The following is a 16,589-nucleotide window of genomic DNA, read 5'->3' as shown; positions in this document are numbered from 1 at the left end:
CAGGGGTTTGCGTTAGGGTTAGGGGTTTGCAAAAAGTGTCAAAGTATATTTTTTTATTTTTGTTGATTTTTAAAAAAATATATTTTTTAAATTGTTATAATTTTTGTATAATTTTTTTTAAATTTAAAATTTTTTTTTAGGATCTTTACTCACAGAGGGTTGGTATTGGGGGTTTGTAACAAGTGTCAAAAAGTTCTTGCGGCAGTTGATGAAAGAGGGTCGCCTTGCTGCCGCTCGGCGGCGAGCCGATAGGCTTGCAACATCTGCGCACGTAGTGTTTGCTGCAAAATATTTGCACATTTTAGGAGGCAATAAGTTGGGTTACGGTTAGGGTTAGGGGTTTGCAAAAAGTGTCAAAGTATATTTTTCTATTTTTGTTGATTTTTTAAAAAAAATATTTTTTTAATTTTTAACATTTTTGTACAATTTTTTTTTTATTTTAAATTTTTTTAAGGATCTTTACTCACAGAGGGTTGGTATTGTGGTATGTAACAAGTGTTAGGGTTTGTAACAAGTGTTAGGGTTGGGGTTTGCGTTAGGGTTAGGGTCAGGGCTTTGCGTTAGGGTTAGGGGTTTGCAAAAATGTCAAATATATTTTTTTATTTTTGTTGATTTTTTAAAAAATATATTTTTTTAATTTTTAATATTTTTGTATAATTTTTTTTTAAATTAAAATTTTTTTTTTAGGATCTTTACTCACAGAGGGTTGGTATTGGGGGTTTGTAACAAGTGTCAAAAAATTCTTGCGGCTGTTGATGAAAGAGGGCGGCCTTGCTGCCGCTAGGCGGCGAGCCCATAGGCTCGCAACATCTGCGCACGAAGTGCGCGCCGCAAAATATTTGCACATTTTAGGAGGCAATAGGTTGGGTTACGGTTAGGGTTAGGGGTTTGCAAAAAGTGTCAAAGTATATTTTTTTATTTTTGTTGATTTTTTAAAAAATATATTTTTTTAATTTTTATAATTTTTGTATAATTTGTTTTTAAATTTAAAATTTTTTTTTGGATCTTTACTCACAGAGGGTTGGTATTGTGGTTTGTAACAAGTGTTAGGGTTTGTAACAAGTGTTAGGGTTGGGATTTGCGAAAGGGTTAGGGTCATGGGTTTGTGTTAGTGTTAGGGGTTTGCAAAAAGTGCCAAATATATTTTTTTATTTTTGTTGATTTTTAAAAATATATATTTTTTTAATTTTTATAATTTTTGTATAATTTTTTTTTAAATTAAACATTTTTTTTTAGGATCTTTACTCACAGAGGGTTGGTATTGTGGTTTGTAACAAGTGTTAGGGTTTGTAACAAGTGTTAAGGTTGGGGTTTGCGTAAGGGTTAGGGTCATGGGTTTGCGTTAGGGTTAGGGGTTTGCAAAAAGTGTCAAAGTATATTTTTTTATTTTTGTTGATTTTTAAAAATATATATTTTTTTAATTTTTATAATATTTGTTAATTTCTTTTTAAATTAAACATTTTTTTTCGGATCTTTACTCACAGAGGGTTGGTATTGTGGTTTGTAACAAGTGTTAGGGTTTGTAACAAGTGTTAGGGTTGGGGTTTGCGTAAGGGTTAGGGTCATGGGTTTGTGTAAGGGTTAGGGGTGTGCAAAAAGTGTCAAATATATTTTTTTATTTTTGTTGATTTTTTAAAAAATATATTTTTTTAATTTTTAATATTTTTGTATAATTTCTTTTTAAATTAAAATTTTTTTTTTAGGATCTTTACTCACAGAGGGTTGGTATCGAGGGTTTGTAACAAGTGTCAAAAAATTCTTGCGGCTGTTGATGAAAGAGGGCGGCCTTGCTGCCGCTAGGCGGCGAGCCCATAGGCTCGCAACATCTGCGCACGTAGTGCGCGCCGCAAAATATTTGCACATTTTAGGAGGCAATAGGTTGGGTTACGGTTAGGGTTAGGGGTTTGCAAAAAGTGTCAAAGTATATTTTTTATTTTTGTTGATTTTTTAAAAAATATATTTTTTTAATTTTTATAATTTTTGTATAATTTGTTTTTAAATTTAAAAAATTTTTTTCGGATCTTTACTCACAGAGGGTTGGTATTGTGGTTTGTAACAAGTGTTAGGGTTTGTAACAAGTGTTAGGGTTGGGGTTTGCGTTAGGGTTAGGGTCAGGTGTTTGCGTTAGGGTTAGTGGTTTGCAAAAAGTGTCAAAGTGTATATTTTTATTTTTGTTGATTTTTAAAAAAATATATTTTTTTAATTTTTATAATTTTTGTATCATTTTTTTTTTAATTTAAAATTTTTTTTTGGATCTTTACTCACAGAGGGTTGGTATTGTGGTTTGTAACAATTGTTAGGGTTTGTAACAAGTGTTAGGGTTGGGGTTTGCGTTAGGGTTAGGGTCAGGGGTTTGCGTTAGGGTTAGTGGTTTGCAAAAAGTGTCAAAGTGTATATTTTTATTTTTGATGATTTTTTAAAAAAAATATTTTTTTAATTTTTATAATTTTTGTATAATTTGTTTATAAATTTAAAATTTTTTATTGGATCTTTACTCATAGAGGGTTGGTATTGTGGTTTGTAACAAGTGTTAGGGTTTGTAACAAGTGTTAGGGTTGGGGTTTGCGTAAGGGTTAGGGTCATGGGTTTGCGTTAGGGTTAGGGGTTTGCAAAAAGTGTCAAAGTATATTTTTTTATTTTTGTTGATTTTTAAAAATATATATTTTTTTAACTTTTATAATTTTTGTATAATTTTTTTTAAATTAAACATTTTTTTTAGGATCCTTACTCACAGAGGGTTGGTATTGTGGTTTGTAACAAGTGTTAGGGTTTGTAACAAGTGTTAGGTTTGGGGTTTGTGTAAGGGTTAGGGTCATGGGTTTGCGTTAGGGTTTTGCAAAAAGCGTCAAAATATATTTTTTTATTTTTGTTGATTTTTTAAAAAATATATTTTTTTAATTTTTATAATTTTTGTATAATTTGTTTTTAAATTTAAAAATTTTTTTTGGATCTTTACTCATAGAGGGTTGGTATTGTGGTTTGTAACAAGTGTTAGGGTTTGTAACAAGTGTTAGGGTTGGGATTTGCGTAAGGGTTAGGTTCATGGGTTTGTGTTAGGGTTAGGGGTTTGCAAAAAGTGCCAAATATATTTTTTTATTTTTGTTGATTTTAAAAAATATATATTTTTTTAATTTTTATAATTTTTGTATAATTTTTTTTAAAATTAAACATCTTTTTTTAGGATCTCACTCACAAAGGGTTGGTATTGTGGTTTGTAACAAGTGTTAGGGTTTGTAACAAGTGTTAGGGTTGGGGTTTGCGTTAGGGTTAGGGTCAGGGGTTTGCGTTAGGGTTAGTGGTTTGCAAAAAGTGTCAAAGTGTATATTTTTATTTTTGATGATTTTTAAAAAAAAATATTTTTTTAATTTTTATAATTTTTGTATAATTTGTTTATAAATTTAAAATTTTTTATTGGATCTTTACTCATAGAGGGTTGGTATTGTGGTTTGTAACAAGTGTTAGGGTTTGTAACAAGTGTTAGGGTTGGGATTTGCGTAAGGGTTCGGGTCATGTGTTTGTGTTAGGGTTAGTGGTTTGCAAAAAGTGCCAAATATATTTTTTTATTTTTGTTGATTTTTAAAAATATATATTTTTTTAATTTTTATAATTTTTGTATAATTTTTTTTTAATTAAACATTTTTTTTTAGGATCTTTACTCACAGAGGGTTGGTATTGTGGTTTGTAACAAGTGTTAGGGTTTGTAACAAGTGTTAGGGTTGGGGTTTGCGTAAGGGTTAGGGTCATGGGTTTGCGTTAGGGTTAGGGGTTTGCAAAAAGTGTCAAAGTATATTTTTTTATTTTTGTTGATTTTTAAAAATATATATTTTTTTAATTTTTATAATTTTTGCATCATTTTTTTTTAAATTAAACTTTTTTTTTTAGGATCTTTACTCACAGAGGGTTGGTATTGAGGGTTTGTAACAAGTGTCAAAAAATTCTTGCGGCTGTTGATGAAAGAGGGCGGCCTTGCTGCCGCTAGGCGGCGAGCACATAGGCTCGCAACATCTGCGCACGTAGTGCGCGCCGCAAAATATTTGCACATTTTAGGAGGCAATAGGTTGGGTTACGGTTAGGGTGAGGGGTTTGCAAAAAGTGTCAAAGTATATTTTTTATTTTTGTTGATTTTTTTAAAAATATATTTTTTTAATTTTTATAATTTTTGTATAATTTGTTTTTAAATTTAAAAATTTTTTTTGGATCTTTACTCATAGAGGGTTGGTATTGTGGTTTGTAACAAGTGTTAGGGTTTGTAACAAGTGTTAGGGTTGGGATTTGCGTAAGGGTTAGGTTCATGGGTTTGTGTTAGGGTTAGGGGTTTGCAAAAAGTGCCAAATATATTTTTTTATTTTTGTTGATTTTAAAAAATATATATTTTTTTAATTTTTATAATTTTTGTATAATTTTTTTTAAAATTAAACATCTTTTTTTAGGATCTCACTCACAAAGGGTTGGTATTGTGGTTTGTAACAAGTGTTAGGGTTTGTAACAAGTGTTAGGGTTGGGGTTTGTGTAAGGGTTAGGGTCATGGGTTTGCGTTAGGGTTAGGGGTTTGCAAAAAGTGTCAAAGTATATTTTTTTATTTTTGTTGATTTTAAAAAATATATATTTTTTTAATTTTTATAATTTTTGTATAATTTTTTTTTAAATTAAACATTTTTTTTAGGATCCTTACTCACAGAGGGTTGGTATTGGGGGTTTGTAACAAGTGTCAAAAAGTTCTTGCGGCAGTTGATGAAAGAGGGTCGCCTTGCTGCCGCTCGGCGGCAAGCCGATAGGCTTGCAACATCTGCGCACGTAGTGTTTGCTGCAAAATATTTGCACATTTTAGGAGGCAATAAGTTGGGTTATGGTTAGGGTTAGGGGTTTGCAAAAAGTGTCAAATATATTTTTTTATTTTTGTTGATTTTTAAAAAAATATATTTTTTTAATTTTTAATATTTTTGTATAATTTTTTTTTAAATTAAAAATTTTTTTTTAGGATCTTTACTCACAGAGGGTTGGTATTGTGGTTTGTAACAAGTGTTAGGGTTTGTAACAAGTGTTAGGGTTGGGGTTTGCGTTAGGGTTAGGGTCAGGTGTTTGCGTTAGGGTTAGTGGTTTGCAAAAAGTGTCAAAGTGTATATTTTTATTTTTGTTGATTTTTTAAAAAATATATTTTTTTAATTTTTATAATTTTTGTATCATTTTTTTTTAAATTTAAAATTTTTTTTTGGATCTTGACTCACAGAGGGTTGGTATTGTGGTTTGTAACAATTGTTAGGGTTTGTAACAAGTGTTAGGGTTGGGGTTTGCGTTAGGGTTAGGGTCAGGGGTTTGCGTTAGGGTTAGTGGTTTGCAAAAAGTGTCAAAGTGTATATTTTTATTTTTGATGATTTTTAAAAAAAAATATTTTTTTAATTTTTATAATTTTTGTATAATTTGTTTTTAAATTTAAATTTTTTTATTGGATCTTTACTCACAGAGGGTTGGTATTGTGGTTTGTAACAAGTGTTAGGGTTTGTAACAAGTGTTAGGGTTGGGATTTGCGTAAGGTTTAGGGTCATGGGTTTGTGTTAGGGTTAGGGGTTTGCAAAAAGTGCCAAATATATTTTTTTATTTTTGTTGATTTTTAAAAATATATATTTTTTTAATTTTTATAATTTTTGTATAATTTTTTTTTAAATTAAACATTTTTTTTAGGATCTTTACTCACAGAGGGTTGGTATTGTGGTTTGTAACAAGTGTTAGGGTTTGTAACAAGTGTTAGGGTTGGGGTTTGCGTAAGGGTTGGGGTCATGGGTTTGCGTTAGGGTTAGGGGTTTGCAAAAAGTGTCAAAGTATATTTTTTTATTTTTGTTGATTTTTAAAAAAATATATTTTTTAAATTTTTATAATTTTTGTATAATTTTTTTTTAAATTAAACATTTTTTTTAGTATCTTTACTCACAGAGGGTTGGTATTGTGGTTTGTAACAAGTGTTAGGGTTTGTAACAAGTGTTAGGGTTGGGGTTTGCATTAGGGTTAGGGTCAGGGCTTTGCGTTAGGGTGAGGGGTTTGCAAAAAGTGTCAAAGTATATTTTTATATTTTTGTTGATTTTTAAAAAAATATATTTTTTTAATTTTTAAAATTTTTGTCGAATTTTTTTTAAATTTAAGATTTTTTTTTAGGATCTTTACTCACAGAGGGTTGGTATTGTGGTTTGTAACAAGTGTTAGGGTTTGTAACAAGTGTTAGGGTTGGGGTTTGCGTAAGGGTTAGGGTCATGGGTTTGTGTAAGGATTAGGGGTTTGCAAAAAGTGTCAAATATATTTTTTAATTTTTGTTGATTTTTTAAAAAATATATTTTTTTAATTTTTAAAATTTTTGTATACTTTTTGTAAAATTAAAAAAAAAATTTAAGATCTTTACTCACAGAGGGTTGGTATTGTGGTTTGTAACAAGTGTTAGGGTTTGTAACAAGTGTTAGGGTTTGCGTTAGGGTTAGGATCAGGGGTTTGCGTTAGGGTTAGCAAAAAGTGTCAAAGTATATTTTTTTATTTTTGTTGATTTTTAAAAAAATATATTTTTTAAATTTTTATAATTTTTGTATAATTTTTTTTAAATTTAAAATTTTTTTTTAGGATCTTTACTCACAGAGGGTTGGTATTGTGGTTTGTAACAAGTGTTAGGGTTTGTAACATGTGTTAGGGTTGGGGTTTGCGTTAGGGTTAGGGTCAGGGGTTTGCGTTAGGGTTAGGGGTTTGCAAAAAGTGTCAAAATATATTTTTTTATTTTTGTTGATTTTTTAAAAAAACATTTTTTTAATTTTAAAAAATTTTTGTATAATTTTTTTTTAATTTACATTTTTTTTTAGGTTCTTTACTCACAGAGGGTTGGTATTGGGGGTTTGTAACAAGTGTCAAAAAGTTCTTGCGGCAGTTGATGAAAGAGGGTCGCCTTGCTGCCGCTCGGCGGTGAGCCGATAGGCTTGCAACATCTGCGCACGTAGTGTTTGCTGCAAAATATTTGCACATTTTAGGAGGCAATAAGTTGGGTTATGGTTAGGGTTAGGGGTTTGCAAAAAGTGTCAAATATATTTTTTTATTTTTGTTGATTTTTAAAAAAATATATTTTTTTAATTTTTAATATTTTTGTATAATTTTTTTTAAATTAAAATTTTTTTTTTAGGATCTTTACTCACAGAGGGTTGGTATTGTGGTTTGTAACAAGTGTTAGGGTTTGTAACAAGTGTTAGGGTTGGGGTTTGCGTTAGGGTTAGGGTCAGTTGTTTGCGTTAGGGTTAGTGGTTTGCAAAAAGTGTCAAAGTGTATATTTTTATTTTTGTTGATTTTTTAAAAAATATATTTTTTAAATTTTTATAATTTTTGTATCATTTTTTTTTAAATTTAAAATTTTTTTTTGGATCTTTACTCACAGAGGGTTGGTATTGTGGTTTGTAACAATTGTTAGGGTTTGTAACAAGTGTTAGGGTTGGGGTTTGCGTTAGGGTTAGGGGTTTGCGTTAGGGTTAGTGGTTTGCAAAAAGTGTCAAAGTGTATATTTTTATTTTTGATGATTTTTAAAAAAAAATATTTTTTTAATTTTTATAATTTTTGTATAATTTGTTTTTAAATTTAAAATTTTTTATTGGATCTTTACTCATAGAGGGTTGGTATTGTGGTTTGTAACAAGTGTTAGGGTTTGTAACAAGTGTTAGGGTTGGGATTTGCGTAAGGGTTAGGGTCATGGGTTTGTGTTAGGGTTAGGGGTTTGCAAAAAGTGCCAAATATATTTTTTTATTTTTGTTGATTTTTAAAAATATATATTTTTTTAATTTTTATAATTTTTGTATAATTTTTTTTTAAATTAAACATTTTTTTTAGGATCTTTACTCACAGAGGGTTGGTATTGTGGTTTGTAACAAGTGTTAGGGTTTGTAACAAGTGTTAGGGTTGGGATTTGCGTAAGGGTTAGGGTCATGGGTTTGTGTTAGGGTTAGGGGTTTGCAAAAAGTGTCAAAGTATATTTTTTTATTTTTGTTGATTTTTTAAAAAATATATTTTTTAAATTTTTATAATTTTTGTATAATCTTTTTTTAAATTAAACATTTTTTTAAGGATTTTTACTCACAGAGGGTTGGTATTGTGGTTTGTAACAAGTGTTAGGGTTTGTAACAAGTGTTAGGGTTGGGGTTTGCGTAAGGGTTAGGGTCATGGGTTTGCGTTAGGGTTAGGGGTTTGCAAAAAGTGTCAAAGTATATTTTTTTATTTTTGTTGATTTTTAAAAATATATATTTTTTTAATTTTTATAATTTGTGTATAATTTTTTTTTAAATTAAACATTTTTTTTAGTATCTTTACTCACAGACGGTTGGTATTGTGGTTTGTAACAAGTGTTAGGGTTTGTAACAAGTGTTAGGGTTGGGATTTGCGTAAGGGTTAGGGTCATGGGTTTGTGTTAGGGTTAGGGGTTTGCAAAAAGTGTCAAAGTATATTTTTTTATTTTTGTTGATTTTTTAAAAAATATATTTTTTAAATTTTTATAATTTTTGTATAATTTTTTTTTAAATTTAAAAAATTTTTTTAGGATCTTTACTCACAGAGGGTTGGTATTGTGGTTTGTAACAAGTGTTAGGGTTTGTAACACGTGTTAGGGTTGGGGTTTGCGTTAGGGTTAGGGTCAGGTGTTTGCGTTAGGGTTAGTGGTTTGCAAAAAGTGTCAAAGTGTATATTTTTATTTTTGTTGATTTTTAAAAAAATATATTTTTTAAATTTTTATAATTTTTGTATCATTTTTTTTTAAATTTAAAATTTTTTTTTGGATCTTTACTCACAGAGGGTTGGTATTGTGGTTTGTAACAATTGTTAGGGTTTGTAACAAGTGTTAGGGTTGGGGTTTGCGTTAGGGTTAGGGTCAGGGGTTTGCGTTAGGGTTAGTGGTTTGCAAAAAGTGTCAAAGTGTATATTTTTATTTTTGATGATTTTTAAAAAAAAATATTTTTTTAATTTTTATAATTTTTGTATAATTTGTTTATAAATTTAAATTTTTTTATTGGATCTTTACTCATAGAGGGTTGGTATTGTGGTTTGTAACAAGTGTTAGGGTTTGTAACAAGTGTTAGGGTTGGGATTTGCGTAAGGGTTAGGGTCATAGGTTTGTGTTAGGGTTAGGGGTTTGCAAAAAGTGCCAAATATATTTTTTTATTTTTGTTGATTTTTAAAAATATATATTTTTTTAATTTTTATAATTTTTGTATAATTTTTTTTTAAATTAAACATTTTTTTTAGGATCTTTACTCACAGAGGGTTGGTATTGTGGTTTGTAACAAGTGTTAGGGTTTGTAACAAGTGTTAGGGTTGGGATTTGCGTAAGGGTTAGGGTCATGGGTTTGTGTTAGGGTTAGGGGTTTGCAAAAAGTGCCAAATATATTTTTTTATTTTTGTTGATTTTTAAAAATATATATTTTTTAAATTTTTATAATTTTTGTATAATTTTTTTTTAAATTAAACATTTTTTTTAGGATCTTTACTCACAGAGGGTTGGTATTGTGGTTCGTAACAAGTGTTAGGGTTTGTAACAAGTGTTAGGGTTGGGGTTTGCGTAAGGGTTGGGGTCATGGGTTTGCGTTAGGGTTAGGGGTTTGCAAAAAGTGTCAAAGTATATTTTTTTATTTTTGTTGATTTTTAAAAATATATATTTTTTAAATTTTTATAATTTTTGTATAATTATTTTTTAAATTAAACATTTTTTTTAGTATCTTTACTCACAGAGGGTTGGTATTGTGGTTTGTAACAAGTGTTAGGGTTTGTAACAAGTGTTAGGGTTGGGGTTTGCGTAAGGGTTAGGGTCATGGGTTTGCGTTAGGGTTAGGGGTTTGCAAAAAGTGTCAAAGTGTATATTTTTATTTTTGTTCATTTTTTAAAAAATATATTTTTTTAATTTTTATAATTTTTGTATAATTTGTTTTTAAATTTAAAAATTTTTTTTGGATCTTTACTCACAGAGGGTTGGTATTGTGGTTTGTAACAAGTGTTAGGGTTTGTAACAAGTGTTAGGGTTGGGATTTGCGTAAGGGTTAGGGTCATGGGTTTGTGTTAGGGTTAGGGGTTTGCCAAAAGTGCCAAATATATTTTTTTATTTTTGTTGATATTAAAAAATATATATATTTTTAATTTTTATAATTTTTGTATAATTTTTTTTTAAATTAAACATTTTTTTTTAGGATCTTTACTCACAGAGGGTTGGTATTGTGGTTTGTAACAAGTGTTAGGGTTTGTAACAAGTGTTAGGGTTGGGGTTTGCGTAAGGGTTAGGGTCATGGGTTTGTGTAAGGGTTAGGGGTTTGCAAAAAGTGTCAAATATATTTTTTTATTTTTGTTGATATTTTAAAAAATATATTTTTTTAATTTTTAAAATTTTTGTATACATTTTTTAAAATTAAAAATTTTTTTTTAGGATCTTTACTCACAGAGGGTTGGTATTGGGGTTTGTAACAAGTGTTAGGGTTTGTAACAAGTGTTAGGGTTTGCGTTAGGGTTAGGGTCAGGGGTTTGCGTTAGGGTTAGGGGTTTGCAAAAAGTGTCAAAGTATATATTTTTTTGCTTGTTGATTTATTAAAAAAAATATTTTTTTAATTTTTCATATTTTTGTATAAATTCTTTTAAGATTTTAATTTTTTTATTAGGATCTTTACTCGCAGAGGGTTGGTATTGTGGTTTGTAACAAGTGTTAGGCTTTGTAACAAGTGTTAGGGTTGGGGTTTGCGTTAGGGTTAGGGTCAGGGGTTTGCGTTAGGGTTAGTGGTTTGCAAAACGTGTATATTTTTATTTTTGTTGGTTTTTAAAAAAATATATTTTTTTAATTTTTAAAATTTTTGTAGAATTTTTTTTAAATTTAAGATTTTTTTTTAGGATCTTTACTCACAGAGGGTTGGTATTGGGGGTTTGTAACAAGTGTCAAAAAATTCTTGCGGCTGTTGATGAAAGAGGGCTGCATTGCTGCCGCTAGGCGGCGAGCCCATAGGCTCGCAACATCTGCGCACGTAGTGCGCGCCGCAAAATATTTGCACATTTTAGGAGGCAATAGGTTGGGTTACGGTTAGGGTTAGGTGTTTGCAAAAAGTGTCAAAGTATATTTTTTTATTTTTGTTGATTTTTAAAAAAATATTTTTTTTTAATTTTTATAATTTTTGTATAATTTGTTTTTAAATTTAAAATTTTTTTTTTGATCTTTACTCACAGAGGGTTGGTATTGTGGTTTGTAACAAGTGTTAGGGTTTGTAACAAGTGTTAGGGTTGGGATTTACGTAAGGGTTAGGGTCATGGGTTTGTGTTAGGGTTAGGGGTTTGCAAAAAGTGCCAAATATATTTTTTTATTTTTGTTGATTTTTAAAAATATATATATTTTTAATTTTTATAATTTTTGTATAGTTTGTTTTTAAATTTAAAATTTTTTTTTGGATCTTTACTCACAGAGGGTTGGTATTGTGGTTTGTAACAAGTGTTAGGGTTTGTAACAAGTGTTAGGGTTGGGATTTGCGTAAGGGTTAGGGTCATGGGTTTGTGTTAGGGTTAGGGGTTTGCAAAAAGTGCCAAATATATTTTTTTATTTTTGTTGATTTTTAAAAATATATATTTTTTTAATTTTTATAATTTTTGTATAGTTTTTTTTTAAATTAAACATTTTTTTTTAGGATCTTTACTCACAGAGGGTTGGTATTGTGGTTTGTAACAAGTGTTAGGGTTTGTAACAAGTGTTAGGGTTGGGATTTGCGTAAGGGTTAGGGTCATGGGTTTGCGTTAGGGTGAGCGGTTTGCAAAAAGTATCAAAGTATATTTTTTTATTTTTGTTGATTTTTAAAAATATATATTTTTTAAATTTTTATAATTTTTGTATAATTTTTTTTTAAATTAAACATTTGTTTTAGTATCTTTACTCACAGAGGGTTGGTATTGTGGTTTGTAACAAGTGTTAGGGTTTGTAACAAGTGTTAGGGTTGGGGTTTGCGTAAGGGTTAGGGTCATGGGTTTGTGTAAGGGTTAGGGGTTTGCAAAAAGTGTCAAAGTATATTTTTATATTTTTGTTGATTTTTAAAAAAATATATTTTTTTAATTTTTAAAATTTTTGTAGAATTTTTTTTAAATTTAAAATTTTTTTTTAGGATCTTTACTCACAGAGGGTTGGTATTGTGGTTTGTAACAAGTGTTAGGGTTTGTAACAAGTGTTAGGGTTTGCGTTAGGGTTAATGTCAGGGGTTTGCGTTAGGGTTAGGGGTTTGCAAAAAGTGTCAAAGTATATTTTTTTATTTTCGCTGATTTTTTAAAAAATATATTTTTAAAATTTTTATAATTTTTGTATCATTTTTTTTTAAATTTAAAATTTTTTTTTAGGATCTTTACTCACAGAGGGTTGGTATTGTGGTTTGTAACAAGTGTTAGGGTTTGTAACAAGTGTTAGGGTTGGGGTTTGCGTTAGGGTTAGGGTCAGGGGTTTGCGTTAGGGTTAGTGGTTTGCAAAAAGTGTCAAAGTGTATATTTTTATTTTTGTTGATTTTTAAAAAAATATATTTTTTTAATTTTTAAAATTTTTGTAGAATTTTTTTTAAATTTAAGATTTTTTTTTAGGATCTTTACTCACAGAGGGTTGGTATTGGGGGTTTGTAACAAGTGTCAAAAAATTCTTGCGGCTGTTGATGAAAGAGGGCTGCATTGCTGCCGCTAGGCGGCGAGCCCATAGGCTCGCAACATCTGCGCACGTAGTGCGCGCCGCAAAATATTTGCACATTTTAGGAGGCAATAGGTTGGGTTACGGTTAGGGTTAGGTGTTTGCAAAAAGTGTCAAAGTATATTTTTTTATTTTTGTTGATTTTTAAAAAAATATTTTTTTTTAATTTTTATAATTTTTGTATAATTTGTTTTTAAATTTAAAAATTTTTTTTGGATCTTTACTCACAGAGGGTTGGTATTGTGGTTTGTAACAAGTGTTAGGGTTTGTAACAAGTGTTAGGGTTGGGATTTGCGTAAGGGTTAGGGTCATGGGTTTGTGTTAGGGTTAGGGGTTTGCAAAAAGTGCCAAATATATTTTTTTATTTTTGTTGATTTTTAAAAATATATATTTTTTTAATTTTTATAATTTTTGTATAGTTTTTTTTTAAATTAAACATTTTTTTTTAGGATCTTTACTCACAGAGGGTTGGTATTGTGGTTTGTAACAAGTGTTAGGGTTTGTAACAAGTGTTAGGGTTGGGGTTTGCGTAAGGGTTAGGGTCATGAGTTTGCGTTAGGGTGAGCGGTTTGCAAAAAGTGTCAAAGTATATTTTTTTATTTTTGTTGATTTTTAAAAATATATTTTTTTTAAATTTTTATAATTTTTGTATAATTTTTTTTTAAATTAAACATTTGTTTTAGTATCTTTACTCACAGAGGGTTGGTATTGTGGTTTGTAACAAGTGTTAGGGTTTGTAACAAGTGTTAGGGTTGGGGTTTGCGTAAGGGTTAGGGTCATGGGTTTGTGTAAGGGTTAGGGGTTTGCAAAAAGTGTCAAAGTATATTTTTATATTTTTGTTGATTTTTAAAAAAATATATTTTTTTAATTTTTAAAATTTTTGTAGAACTTTTTTTAAATTTAAAATTTTTTTTAGGATCTTTACTCACAGAGGGTTGGTATTGTGGTTTGTAACAAGTGTTAGGGTTTGTAACAAGTGTTAGGGTTTGCGTTAGGGTCAGGGGTTTGCGTTAGGGTTAGGGGTTTGCAAAAAGTGTCAAAGTATATTTTTTTATTTTTGTTGATTTTTTAAAAAATATATTTTAAAAATTTTTATAATTTTTGTATAATTTTTTTTTTAATTTAAATTTTTTTTTAGGATCTTTACTCACAGAGGGTTGGTATTGTGGTTTGTAACAAGTGTTAGGGTTGTAACAAGTGTTAGGGTTGGGGTTTGCGTTAGGGTTAGTGTCAGGGGTTTGCGTTAGGGTTAGTGGTTTGCAAAAAGTGTCAAAGTGTATATTTTTATTTTTGTTGATTTTTTAAAAAATATATTTTTTTAATTTTTATAATTTTTGTATAATTTTTTTTTAAAATTAAAATTTTTTTTTGGATCTTTACTCACAGAGGGTTGGTATTGTGGTTTGTAACAAGTGTTAGGGTTTGTAACAAGTGTTAGGGTTGTGGTTTGCGTTAGGGTTAGGGCCAGGGGTTTGCGTTAGGGTTAGTGGTTTGCAAAAAGTGTCAAAGTGTATATTTTTATTTTTGTTGATTTTTAAAAAAATATATTTTTTTAATTTTTATAATTTATGTATAATTTGTTTTTAAATTTAAATTTTTTTTTTGGAACTTTACTCATAGAGGGTTGGTATTGTGGTTTGTAGCAAGTGTTAGGGTTTGTAACAAGTGTTAGGGTTGGGATTTGCGTAAGGGTTAGGGTCATGGGTTTGTGTTAGGGTTAGGGGTTTGCAAAAAGTGCCAAATATATTTATTTATTTTTGTTGATTTTTAAAAATATATATTTTTTAAATTTTTATAATTTTTGTATAATTTTTTTTTAAATTAAACATTTTTTTTTAGGATCTTTACTCACAGAGGGTTGGTATTGTGGTTTGTAACAAGTGTTAGGGTTGGGGTTTGCGTAAGGGTTAGGGTCATGGGTTTGCGTTAGGGTTAGGGGTTTGCAAAAAGTGTCAAAGTATATTTTTTTATTTTTGTTGATTTTTAAAAATATATATTTTTTTAATTTTTGTAATTTTTGTATAATTTTTTTTAAAATTAAACATTTTTTTTAGTATCTTTACTCACAGAGGGTTGGTATTGTGGTTTGTAACAAGTGTTAGGGTTTGTAACAAGTGTTAGGGTTGGGGTTTGCGTTAGGGTTAGGGTCAGGGGTTTGCGTTAGGGTTAGTGGTTTGCAAAAAGTGTCAAAGTGTATATTTTTATTTTTGTTGATTTTTAAAAATATATATTTTTTTAATTTTTATAATTTTTGTAGAATTTGTTTTTAAATTTAAAAATTTTTTTTGGATCTTTACTCACAGAGGGTTGGTATTGTGGTTTGTAATAAGTGTTAGGGTTGGGGTTTGCGTTAGGGTTATGGCCAGGGGTTTGCGTTAGGGTTAGTGGTTTGCAAAAAGTGTCAAAGTGTATATTTTTATTTTTGTTGATTTTTTAAAAAATATATTTTTTAAATTTTTATAATTTATGTATAATTTGTTTTTAAATTAAAATTTTTTTTTTGGAACTTTACTCATAGAGGGTTGGTATTGTGGTTTGTAGCAAGTGTTAGGGTTTGTAACAAGTGTTAGGGTTGGGATTTGCGTAAGGGTTAGGGTCATGGGTTTGTGTTAGGGTTAGGGGTTTGCAAAAAGTGCCAAATATATTTTTTTATTTTTGTTGATTTTTAAAAATATATATTTTTTAAATTTTTATAATTTTTGTATAATTTTTTTTTAAATTAAACATTTTTTTTTAGGATCTTTACTTACAGAGGGTTGGTATTGTGGTTTGTAACAAGTCTTAGGGTTTGTAACAAGTGTTAGGGTTGGGATTTACGTAAGGGTTAGGGTCATGGGTTTGTGTTAGGGTTAGGGGTTTGCAAAAAGTGCCAAATATATTTTTTTATTTTTGTTGATTTTTAAAAATATATATATTTTTAATTTTTATAATTTTTGTATAGTTTGTTTTTAAATTTAAAATTTTTTTTTGGATCTTTACTCACAGAGGGTTGGTATTGTGGTTTGTAACAAGTGTTAGGGTTTGTAACAAGTGTTAGGGTTGGGATTTGCGTAAGGGTTAGGGTCATGGGTTTGTGTTAGGGTTAGGGGTTTGCAAAAAGTGCCAAATATATTTTTTTATTTTTGTTGATTTTTAAAAATATATATTTTTTTAATTTTTATAATTTTTGTATAATTTTTTTTAAAATTAAACATTTTTTTTAGTATCTTTACTCACAGAGGGTTGGTATTGTGGTTTGTAACAAGTGTTAGGGTTTGTAACAAGTGTTAGGGTTGGGGTTTGCGTAAGGGTTAGGGTCATGGGTTTGTGTAAGGGTTAGGGGTTTGCAAAAAGTGTCAAAGTATATATTTTTATTTTTGTTGATTTTTTAAAAAATATATTTTTTTAATTTTTATAATTTTTGTATAATTTGTTTTTAAATTTAAAATTTTTTTTTGGATCTTTACTCACAGAGGGTTGGTATTGTGGTTTGTAACAAGTGTTAGGGTTTGTAACAAGTGTTAGGGTTGGGATTTGCGTAAGGGTTAGGGTCATGGGTTTGTGTTAGGGTTAGGGGTTTGCAAAAAGTGCCAAATATATTTTTTTATTTTTGTTGATTTTTAAAAATATATATTTTTTAAATTTTTATAATTTTTGTATAGTTTTTTTTTAAATTAAACATTTTTTTTTAGGATCTTTACTCACAGAGGGTTGGTATTGTGGTTTGTAACAAGTGTTAGGGTTTGTAACAAGTGTTAGGGTTGGGATTTGCGTAAGGGTTAGGGTCATGGGTTTGCGTTAGGGTGAGCGGTTTGCAAAAAGTATCAAAGTATATTTTTTTATTTTTGTTGATTTTTAAAAATATATTTTTTTTAAATTTTTATAATTTTTGTATAATTTTTTTTTAAATTAAACATTTGTTTTCGTA

The sequence above is a fragment of the Scyliorhinus torazame genome, chromosome 15 (assembly GCF_047496885.1).
Source record: "Scyliorhinus torazame isolate Kashiwa2021f chromosome 15, sScyTor2.1, whole genome shotgun sequence".
Taxonomy (NCBI): Eukaryota; Metazoa; Chordata; class Chondrichthyes; order Carcharhiniformes; family Scyliorhinidae; genus Scyliorhinus; species Scyliorhinus torazame.
Note: the sequence above shows the minus strand (reverse complement) of the source record.